This window comes from Danio rerio, chromosome 9, assembly GCF_049306965.1.
Source record: "Danio rerio strain Tuebingen ecotype United States chromosome 9, GRCz12tu, whole genome shotgun sequence".
NCBI classification, from domain to species: Eukaryota; Metazoa; Chordata; class Actinopteri; order Cypriniformes; family Danionidae; genus Danio; species Danio rerio.
The window spans coordinates 57,943,050-57,955,374 of NC_133184.1; the positions used below are offsets into that span (position 1 = coordinate 57,943,050).

The 12,325-nt window shown below is 40.0% G+C and overlaps 1 protein-coding gene across 6 annotated transcripts in view; it reads left to right on the forward strand.

Moving 5' to 3' along the window:
* Window positions 1–12,325, forward strand: part of LOC101884336 (polyprenol dehydrogenase-like) — a 64,922-nt gene that overhangs the window by 13,232 nt on the left and 39,365 nt on the right. For 4 of the 6 annotated variants that reach the window (XR_012385715.1, XR_012385716.1, XM_073913347.1 and 1 more), the window contains one exon: window positions 10,332–10,439. The gene's annotated coding sequence lies outside the window, so the exon portion shown is untranslated. The remainder of the gene's footprint in view (window positions 1–10,331; window positions 10,440–12,325) is intronic. The other 2 variants (XM_068223700.2, XM_068223701.2) reach the window with 1 other exon arrangement.

The following is a 12,325-nucleotide window of genomic DNA, read 5'->3' on the forward strand; positions in this document are numbered from 1 at the left end:
AGAACTACCATAATAGATCAAATAATATGATTTATTTGTTCCCATAGCAACGATATAACAGACTCGAGTGCTTTACTACAGTGTACAGTAACTCTATTGTATTTACTATCAGTTACTATAGTATTTCTCAGTCATTGAGTCTGCTGGAAGAGACAGAATGAAGGAGCGTCTCCAGATAAATGATATCACAGTCTGCTGTCGGTCGCGCTGACGCTCTGTCTGTCACTCAGCAGCTTCTGATGGTCATGTTCTCGTTCTGCTGGGGATTCTCTCGCTCACAGCTCCTTTATTCAGCCACAGTCAGCTAAATGCTTTGCTCAAATAGACATGAAACCATCCACCTGTATTTAATTGTGCATAAAAGCTGTCTGAAAATAACAAACCATAAGATAATTAATAACCTTAATCTAACGTGCACTCATTGAAATACCCATTAGAAAACCATGGAGTCTTATTAGTATGTAGGTAAGTAAATAAATAAGCAATCAAATAAGTAAGTAGATAAATAAAAAGTAAATAGGCAAGTAAATAAGCAAGCATGTAAAAAAGTACATAAATAAATGAATAAATATAATAATCAATTTTAAGAAAACAACCTTATATGGTTCTTCTTCTGATAAAGAGTTAATAAAAATGCTAAATATTATTAAAATAATAAAAACAATAATAAAAAAAACAAATAATAAACAAAATCAGATACTAATCATTTTAGTTCAGAGGATGCAATGACAACGAAATATTTCAAGGACTTCTATTTTACCCCTTTTACAAGATGTAAGATGAATCTTTGGTGTCTCCTGAATGTGTCTGTAAAGTTTCAGCCTAAAACACCCATCAGATTATCTATTACGCAATGCAGAATATGCCCAATTTGAGCTCAAAGCAAAGTGTAGCTGTGTTTGTAGCCCGTGTCTTTAAATGAAATGAGCTGATTCTCCCTGCCCACCAATCTGACATGCTTCTCTTGCCTTATGTTAGATAAACAGCAGTCAGTGACAGACATAGATGAACCAGATTTCCAGTTTATGAGTCCATGTACCAAGTAAGGTTGTTTGATGTGTTTGTGCTGGAGTTTATTCAAGCCTTTCTGCAACGATGAGTCACACACAAATGCCATTTACAAAGTTTGCAGTACACAGTTTTTGCATGTCTATTTGCAGCAAAAGTGACAGGATGCAAGTTAATACAAGCTACTGAAGAAAATAAACAAATTTAACGTCTACAAGCCAGGATTGAAGCGTCCTTGAATATAGTTGTACTATGCAGCTGTGCTGATTCCAGTGGTGATGAATTACAGTGATTTTACTGTCTTTATTTTAAACATGCTCTTGTTTTAAAACCATTTCAAACTTGTGAAACTCATTCTTGAGCTGCGGCTGATCACAGAGAGCTGAACAGATCCTTTAATCCCAGTTTATTTGCAAATCCTGCCCTGTGCACAGGTATATACATGTTACTATGGAGACTTGTTAACATGCGCCTGTCAGTCAATTGAGTGGGCGGGGAAAACCATACTCCTACATCGTGCTGCAGTGGGCCTCGACATTTCAGGAATTTGATCCTATTTTACTATAAGGAAATTTTCAAAAATAGACTTGTTGTGTAATTATCACTCCAGTATGACTGTGGACACACTATACTACACCATACCTGCCAACACTCCTGTTTTCCCAGGAGTCTCTTATATTTTAGACCCCTCTCATGCCACCCTCCCATTTTGATATTTCCCCCAGAAAACTCCTGTAATTTCACCCTGCCCCCCATCCTCTTTTTTTGGTACAGTCCATAACTCCCCCGGGTCACTAACTTTGGTATACTGTCCAATCAAAGTGACCGCCGAAACCTGTTCCATAGAACAGTTACTAACACCACAGTACAGTTACTAAGCTGGTTCTCAACTGTGACAAACACTCACCGCAACACCCCCCCCCCCCATCCGTTCTTCCGTAATGTCAGAGACAAATGTCGGCAGGTATGTACTCTCTCGTTTCTTTATTTCTGTTGAACACAAAAGAAGATATTTTGAAGAATGCTGAAAATCTGTAACCATTGACTTCTATAGTAGGAAAAATGAATAGAAGTCAATGGTTACAGGTTTCCAACATTCTTCAAAATATCTTCTTTAGTGTTCAACAAAAGAAAGAACCTCATGAATGTTTGTAAATGCTGAGGTGATGTTCAGATTTGGCTGAACGGTCTCTTTAAGGGTCTTTAACCCTGCTGTATCCGGTGTCTGTTTTGTGTGCTCCTGGAAGTGTAATGGAGTGGCAATCATAGAAAGTGGGCCAGGAATGTTCTCTCGGGAGGAGTTTGAAGCGCTCCGTGTTTTTCCTCCTGCATGTGAAACCGGCAAACGCTCACTTTCAGCTGTCAGTCGCATCGCTTCCACTCCAGCTGCTGCGTGACATGGAGATCTAATACAGCCAGACACGGATGAGCCCAAGAAAAGCGTGTATAAATAGACCTTATGAGTCAACCGTTATGTAAAGTTACATTTTTAACTGGCTGCTTATGGAAACGGATGTAATCCAGAGTTGAATTGCATTAGATCGGCTCTGTGTGCATCCGTTCCGTCACGCTCAACACTTTTATAATGCAACTGTCTGCAGAGAGAGGACAAGTGGATAACTGTTTATTTTTTGTCCATGTTTGACCCAGTGTTTGGCTAAAACAACCCAGAAATTTTGATAAACTTAAAAAAAAATAATGAAGTACACTCTCACAAATGCTGGGTTGTTTTAAATCAACATTGGGTCAAATATGGACGAACCTGTTTGGTTCAAAGTTCTCATTTAAATTTAATTTAAAAAAATTGTCCATATTGACCCAATGCTGGGTTAAAACACTGGGCCCTATCATACACCCGGCGCAGTGTGGCGCAAGGCATAGCGCAGTAGTCTTTTGCTAGTTTCAGCTTGGCGCAAGAGTGGTTTTGAGGTGTTGCGCTACGCTGTTTAAATAGCAAATGCATTAGCGCTCATATGTGCGTCCATAGGCGTTCTGGTCTAAAAAGCAAGGCGTTCTGAGGTGGACCGCTGGCGCGTTGCTATTTTGAGAAACTAAAATAGATTTTTCAATAGACCAAAACTAACCCTGTCTAAACTCCAGCGCAGAGTTGCGCCTCGCTTACACACTGCTTAATAGGCACAAGAGAGCAATAGGCAAACATCTTTATTTAATATTAAGGATCTATATATGATATAATAAGAATAGATATAGAATATAAATATAAAGGATTAAAATATTACAAAGCATATTATTTTCTAGCCCACATAAATATGAAAAATCACTGCTTTTATGTCTTCATCTCGGGAGGCTTTTTCAGTTCATTCATAACAATTTGCTTTTGTATAATGTTTTTATTATTAGCAGTATTATTTATTATATCCATATTTATATTTGATTTATTAAAAACAAGCTTAGATTTGCTCACCTGTCAGGTTTTAGACCATATGGGGCACAGCATGTGTTTTAGGATATAACATAGTTTTTTGAACACACTTCATTATTATTGTTCATTTATTTGTTTGCTGGAAATTCAACCCAAGCTCATTGTGAAAACGTAGCCCCGTGGACGTTTCTGGAGACCGCGATTTACGTGGCCGGAGGTACGTAAAGGCCGCGTTTAGTTTTTAAACTAGCCGACAGCTCGCCTATGAGTGGAGGGCTTTGCCGATGCAACCAGTTTGTCCGCTTAGCTCACAGCGTTGCGTCGGCGGAGCGGAGGCCCCGAAGGTGGAGCCGGCCGCTGGGACGACAACCGGGATCGAGTCCGGGGAACAGCGGTTCCGGAAATCAGGTAAGACGAAAAACAAAATCCGAAAAATAAGGGCGAGAACGCGGCGGGATCCGAAAACGCGGTCGAAATCGAAGACGAGGGCTTTTGCTTTTTTTTTTTTTCTGGACTGCTTTTGCGAACCGTCGTTCGGGTTTGGGGAAGGAGGAGGAGGAGGAGGAAGAGGAAGGCGGTCGAGTCGGCCGATCCGGCGGCTTTTCGTGCAAGAACGGAGCGAACGGCGCGCACTCCCGAGAGGCGCCCAAGACGCGAAAAAGCGCGCACAGCGGCCTCTCGCGGATCCGCGAAAACAAAAACCCCTGGAATAAGTACCTCCCGGGACGTAAATCGCGGTCGGCAGAAACGTCTGCGGCGCTACATTTCCACAATGAGCCCGGGTTGTGGAAATTAGAACTGAATTTAGAAATAGTTTTGAAACGAAATTTTGCGCTTAACTAACGAAATTAAGTCTTGTTATCTGTCACAGTGGCATTACAACGCGTTTCCCAGTCTTATCTTGTGTACCGACCGTTAGCCTTGTTAGCCTCTTTGTCTTATGTTTGTTTGTGTTTTTCAGTTGGCCTTCAGTATCATCCCCATCTGGCTAATCCTTTTCAAGTTTGTTTGTTTAAGTTATTCTATTTATCTTATTCAGTAACCTCGGGGAGTAACACCAACAACTGAGGTAAGATCCAATATGCAGGTTTATTCACAGTCAGGCAAGCAGTGGTCAATACAGGTGCAAACAGGTGTGTGAGGACAATCCAGAATCACAGTCGAATACAGGCAAGAGGTCAGAAAGGCAGGCGGCAGGCAAAGACAAAGAGGCTAACGGTCGGTACACAAGATAACAAGACTGGGAAACGTGTTGTAATGCTACTGTGACAGATAACAAGACTCTGCAAACTGAAAGGGTGAATGTGTGGCTCATGTAGTGAATGCAATCAGTCTCTGATAGTCCTCAGGTGTTGCGAGTGTAATCAGTCTAGATGAGTGAGCATGGGTGTCTGGGTGAAGTGCATGTCTGAATATGTAGTCCAGGAAAAGGCAGAAGTGTAGTCCATGGTTATTGTGTAGGAACCAGCGATCTATAGAGCAGGGGTTTTCAAACTGGGGTCCGCGAAAAACTTGAAAATGATTTTTATGAGATATTTTTTCCAATCCTAAATTAATAATGACTATAAATTATTAATCTATATATACTTTTTTGATTTATATAAGTAGATACTTATTAGTAATGTTTTTATCCCAAAATCCTTTGCCCTCTTTAAGGCTTTGCATACAATTAGCGGCTAAAAGTGCGGTACAGATGATGGAAAGATTTTTAAAGAATCCCGCTCCCGCAAGCAGTTCAAGCAAATCTGACTTGGCGAGGGTTAAGGCAAAAACCAGAAAATATAACAACTCTTACATTGCGCTTGGTTTTACCTGCATGTTAAAGCAGGGAGTCGATATACCTCAGTGTATTCTTTGTCAAGCGATTCTCTTCAATGAATGCATGAAACCATCCAAGCTCAAGCGCCATCTACAGCAGAAACATCCCAATGAGGCAGACAAATCGACAATTTCAAACAGCGGGAGCTGTGTTTGGCCTGGTAGGCTAGTATATTTCAGCAGCAAGCATTAATCCCTGTGAGGTGTTTAAAATGTTATATTTGGCATCACTCCACATGGCGCGTGCTAAGAAGCCGCACACAGTTGGCGTAGCATTGTTATTACCAGCTACCAAAGACATCGTCAAAGAGTTATTTGGAGAGGAAGCGGCACGAAAGGTAGATTGTGTGCCTTTGTCAGACAACACAGTAAGCAGACGCATACGTTCAATGTCAATATTTAGCAGTTTTCCATAAAAACAAGACAGGGAAAAAAAAACTACAGAAACTACAAATGTTACAAATATCAAGGTTTAACTTTTCATCTACCACTGCCTCATTTAGAAAAGCTATCTTTTTCAGTTAAAGTAAATATTTCATCGTATTTAATGAAAAAATAGTGAGTTTCCAGCTAATAAAATAAATTGTTTTAAAAACAATACCATTTTGCATGCCTGTGAAATACGAACTGGTGTCTTTAAGTTATACAGAATTTTAGTTTACATATTTATACTTGAAATATATAAGTGCTTTTAAACTTTAGGCAAAGGGGTCCCCTGCAAGAAATTATCTTATTTGGGGGTCCCTGAGATTAAAAAGTTTGAAAACCCCTGCTATAGAGAACGATCGCTGGTTATCGTGACAATAATACTATGTAGGCAGATTTATACACAGTTTTAAAGCTTATAGAACAACAGTAAGGCAAAACAGATGCATTTCCCACATAAAAACGCTCCAAAAGGCTCATAGGTCTGTGTGTTTTTGCGTATTTATTTGTTTATAATATATAGCGTGGATTATAATATAATAAACAGACAGATTAACTCTTTGTCATGGACATTATTTCTAAAAATAAGCTTGATAAGTTGTCTGTAGCAGGGTCGGCCTGACGTCATTGACGAGCGCCCCGAGGGCTCTGTAGTCTGTTTATAGCCTAATGTTAGCTCTTCAGTTCTTGCCTTTACATTTAAGATCCAAAAATGCTCAGATTTGTATTTTGGTGTGAGGATTATCCGACTGGACAAAACGTGTAAGTGTAATGAACAGTGTTTAAACACAGAGCTTATTATTTGCAATCTTCGAAAAGCCTATAGGAAAATCCCATAGGGATTTTCACAAGGGAACCATTTTAATGCTAGCAGCCCATTAGCCTACAAAGGGACGTCATAGTTCCTCCACTCTGTTGCTGGGCCCTGCTGTTGCAATGGAACGATCTATTGAGCGTCGCCTCTTGGTCATTCTAAGCTCTTTGGCCAAAGAGTCTAATATAAACATTATTTCAAAATTGTCCATATTTGAGCCAATGTTGGGTTAAAACAATCAAACGTTTTATAGTGAACTGATCAACTCAACCCATTCTGAAAACGCAGACCCGTGGACATTTCTGGAGACAGCGAAATACTTCCCGGGAGGTACGTATAGCTGCATTTCATTTTTTTAAGCGAACGCTACGGGGCGGTGTGACGGCGTTCCCTTTCGCGCTTGCCGACTGACCGCTTACCTCCGTGTGGAGGGCTTTCCTGCCGCAATCAGCTCATCGTGTGCGTCGGTGGACTTCATATGCAGAGAGGAGGAGTTGACAAAGGCGTCCGGGTTCGAGTCCGGGTAAGAGCGGTTTCAGAAACCAGGTAAGACAAAAACAGAATCCAAAAAATAAAGCGAACGAGTTCATAACAGGGTGAGAACGCGGTGAATCCGAAAAACAGACGAGGGTTTTTCTTTTTCTAGACGGCTTTTCTAAATTGTTGAAGGGAAGGAGGAGGGTGGGTCAGCCGATTGGCTGGTCGTGCAGTCAATCATTCGGTCAGTCAGACAGCGGCCTCTGGTGAGTTGACGCGAGAACAGCGTGGGCGCTCGCGAGAGATGTTCGAGATACGAAAAAGCCTCTTACGGATTCGCGAAAACAAAAACTGCACAAATACGTACCTCCTGGGACGTATTTTCGCGGTCTCCAGAAACGTCCGCCGGACTACGTTTTCAGAATGAGCCTGGGTTGGATCAACTTCAATAAATACTGTAGTACACTCTTAAAAATGCTGGGTTGTTTTAACTCAACATTGGGTCAAATATGGACACCCTGGTAAATCTAGTTTAATTTGAAAGTGCTGTTGCACTCCTGCTTAGACCTGATCTGCATTCTGTTGCCTTGTGCATGTGTAATAGCATTGAAGTTGAATCTAATCTAAAGTAATCTAATATTTCCTGCCAGTTTTATAGTAAATCTACTGTAAAATACTACAGTTTTATATATATATGAGTCTATGAGTGTGAATGTTCAGAAGATGCAGCTTGACTGTGTTTATCCTCGGTGTCGGATCATGTGAGATGTGTGCTGACAACTGAAGAGAGAAGAGCTCATGTTTCTGCTCCACGCTGCTCATCACCAGCAGACAGTGATTCACACTGATAATACACACCCCGTTTATTCACAGCTGAGAACTAGACTCATGATTTGACCACAAGCCTGATGAGTTCTCATTTCAGAACTACATTTCAAGCATTCCCCATTCATTCTCTTTAAACTGGAATCATACACAACAAATGTGTCATTTAAATAGCCGATCACCTGAGCCCAATCCAATAGAGAAAACAGAATAAAGTTTAGATTTGATAGACGAGACCCACAGAAGCATCATATACATTTAGTCATTCAGCAGACTCTTTTATCCAAAGCGACTTACAAATGAGGACAAGGAAGCAATTTACACAACTATAAGAGCAACAGTGAAGAAGTGCTGTAGGCAAATTTCAGGTGTGTAAAGTGTAAGAAGCAAAACATTAGTAATTTATTTATTTATTTTTGTAATACAGTTAGCGGTAGAACCAGAGAGGCAATTGCAGATTAGGAAGTGAAGTGGAGACTAAATAGTTGAGTTTTTAATGGTTTCTTGAAGACAGCGAGTGACTCTGCTGTTCTGATGCAGTTCGGGAGTTCATTCCACCAACTGGGCAGATTGAGCGCGAGAGTTCGGGAAAGTGATTTCTTCCCTCTTTGGGATGGAACCACGAGGCGACGTTCATTCACAGAACGCAAGTTTCTGGAGGGCACATAGATCTGCAGAAGTGAGAGCAGATAAGAAGGAGCAAAGCCAGAAGTCGCTTTGTAAGCAAACATCAGAGCTTTGAATTTGATGCGAGCAGCAACTGGCAGCCAGTGCAAACGGACTAGCAGTGGAGTGACATGTGCTCTTTTAGCTTCATTAAAGACCACTCGTGCTGCTGCGTTCTGAAGCAGCTGAAGAGGTTTGATAGAGTTAGCTGGAAGCCTGGCTAGTAGAGAGTTGCAATAGTCCAGTCTGGAGAGAACAAGAGCTTGAACAAGGAGTTGAGCTGCATGTTTAGATAAGAAGGGTCGGACCTTTCTGACGTTATAGAGTGTGAATCTGCAAGATCGAGCAGTTCTAGAGATGTGCTCAGAGAAGTTTAGTTGGTCATCAATCGTTACTCCAAGGCTTTTCACCATTTTGGAGTAATGGTTGCCCCGTCCATCTGGATTGAAAAGTTATGATGTAGAGTCGGGTTGGCAGAAACTTCAAGCATTTCCTTTTTCATGAGGTTAAGCTGAAGATGATGATCTCATCAGGATTTGGTCACTCAAGTCTGTGAGAAACTCACACCTGAGCACTGCATGAGCTTCATTCTCCATATGAGAGGCGTCTTTCAGCAGCAGCACCACAACAGCCTTTATATAAAGTACTGAACAGGTTTCAGTAGTTCAGCACTTTCTCCTTCTGTCAGTCCATTCTTATCACACACACTGGGCCGGCGCGTCCATAGAGGCGACCTAGGCGGCTGCCTAGGGCGGCAGTATAGAGAGGGCGGCGTCCGCGACACCTCCCTCACCACCCGCGTCCTCAGTTATGTCCGCGACACCTCCCTCACCACCCGCGTCCTCAGTTATGTCCGCGACACCTCCCTCACCACCCGCGTCCTCAGATATATTCGCGCATAGATGACAGAATAGAGAGGGTGGCGTCAGCGACACCTCTATCAGCACCCGCGCGGCCTCAGTTATATCCGCGCATAGGGCGGCAGAATAGAGAGCGCAGTGTCCGTGACACCTGCCTCCCTCAGCACCCGTGCGTCCTCAGTTATATCCGCACAGAGTGTGCTGGAATAGAGGTCCGCGACACCTCACTTCATTTTTATAACCGGTCACTTTCGTTTTCACATTGGGGTTGAGGGCGGCGTGATCGTCCTCTGCCTAGAGTGGCAGTTTAGCTTGCTCCGGCCCTGCTCACACAACATATTTTCTGTTTAGTTTTATTTGTATGTTTGTATTTTTTGGGTTTTTCCCAAAGTCTGCTTCAGTTTCATGTCAGCAGCTCCTTTAGAGATATTATTCCCAGGAACAAACATGACTGTGTTCAGCACCTTTCTCATAGACTTCAACAGAGTTTCTAAATCCTGATGCTTCTGTGGGTCTCGTCTAGCAAATCTGAGCTTTATCCTGTTTTCTCTATTGGATTCGGTTCAGGTGATTGGCTGGGCCATTCTACAGCTTGATTTCCTTTCTCTGAAAGCATCTGAGAGTCTCCTCGGCTGTGTTTTGGGTCATTGTCTTGCTAAAATGGTTTGATCTTCATCCTCGTGCTGATGTAGATGTTGGACTCAAGCAGCTGATCTTCATTTACACTGAGGCAGGGAACAGGGTTACTGAAGAGATTTCAGCTGCTGTGCGTGCGTGCGTGTATGTGTGTGTGTTCTGTGCGCCTGTGTATTTATAAACAGTTGAAGTTGATATATATACAGTTGAAGTCAGAATTATTAGCCCCCCTTTGATTTTTTTTCTTATATATATATATATATATATATATATATAATTTGAAATGTGCTTCTATTTTACTGTTGTATTTCTTTCTGATATATCAGAAACTTCCCCACTGTGTGACGAATACTGCTATATCTGTAATCTAATCTGATGGATCTAAATTGATTTGTCTGTGTATTTGTTTTCTTGACAGTTTTGCTCGAGCTGAATGGCAGGGTTGCCATAGTGACAGACGGTGCCAAAGAGCTGAGTCAAGAGACGGTCAAGCAGCTGACCAATCTGGGAATTCAGGTCATAACTGGTAAAGTATAAATATATATTAAGTGTTTACTCATTTATCATCATAATAAAACCTACTTCATTGCTCTGCAGAAGTCACAAACCTCAGAAAATGATATTAGATTCCTCAAATGAGCTCACGGCGTCTCTGGCTGTGATTTATGAGCAAAGGCATTCCAAGAATGCGTGCTGTCACTGGGGTGGGACCTTTTCAAAAGGTACAAATTTGTACCTAAAGGGTCCACAATAATACCAAGGGTACATATCAAGGGTACATATTATTACCTAAAAAGTTCAAAAGTGTTCCTTTTAATATTTTTAGGTACTAATACATTTTTTTGACGTACAAATATGTACCCTTCAAGTACAAATTTTGAAAACCACCCCAGTGACAGCACATGTATTTCTGAGAGTCTATAATGCAGCATGAGCATTATTTAAAATGGTTTGATTAAATTAATTAATTTTAAATGATGAATGAATGAATTATTATTTATTAATGCTGAAATTAATATTATTATTCACTATTAAGTAAATTATTAACATATTTATATGCTTTTACAGGTTTTTAAACTACATTAAAAATCTATTGTTGTTTAATTTTTATATCTACACTCACTGTATAAAAATTCGATTTTTATTATTTATTTTTTAATTATTTTTATATATATATATATTCTATAATCTTTTTCATAATTTTTTTTTGTATTTATTATTTTTAATTATATTTTATATTTAAGCTTCTTCTGCTCACCAAATGTGCATTTATTTAATCAAATATACAGTACACATTGTAGAATTGTGAAATGTTATGGTACTGTAAAATAAGTGTTCAAAAGTATAATCATTTATTCCAGTCATTTATTCCAGTGATCATTTCTCCAGTATTAATCATTTATTCCAGTGATTTTAATGATAAATTTTCAGCTTTATTACTCCAGTCTTCAGTGTCACATGATGACCCCAATCATTTGACCGGCAGTATATATATATATATATCCCTAATTTTTTATATATCTTGAATTGTTTTTTTTTATTATTTATTAATATTAGTTTTAATATAAAGCTGAATAAATATTATTTCTTTTAATGTATATTTTTATACCTTATAAGTGAAACTTAATATTATTGACTAATAATGAAATATCTCTGCTATGTGGCATTGGTGAAGCTCTTTTCTGAGCCGTTCTGCTTCTGCTAATAGGAGCAGATAATTAGGTTATTCGTTTAATTCCCAAACGGCAGAAATATTACCTGCAAATGAGAATATAATCTGCCTCTGGGCTGCTCTCTTAATTACCAACTCCTCTCATTAACAGAACTCTCTGTATTGTGGTCACCGTATCAATATGTGCAGGATTATATGAAACATTCACTGACGCAGTTATGACTGGACGAGCGGCGTTTGATGTAAAATACAGACGAGAGCACAAATATTTATGCGAATGGTTTTTATTTAGTTTAGTTTTTACAGGTTTTAGTTAGTAATACATTTTGATGTACTGCAAAATCTAAATGAAAATAATAATGACATATTAGTTTGCAAGAAAACATTAAAACAGGCATGTCAAAGCTCGGTCCTGGAGGGTCGGTGTCCTGCAAAGTTTAGTTCCAACCCCAATCAGACACACCTGGGCTAGCTAATCAGGCTCTTACTAGGCTTTCTAGAAACATTCTTGCAGGTGTGTTGAGACAAGTTGGAGTTAAAATCTGCAGGACACCGGCCCTCCAGGACCGACTTTGGACACCCCTGCATTAAAACTTCAGTAATAGCAGTATAATCAGCATTTGTTGTGTGTTGCCTCATCTTGTTGAACCTCTGAATGCCTCATTAACTGTAAGTCATTTTGGACAAAAGCGTCTGCTATATGACTAAATGTAAATGAGTAAAAATAAGTAAATAAAATA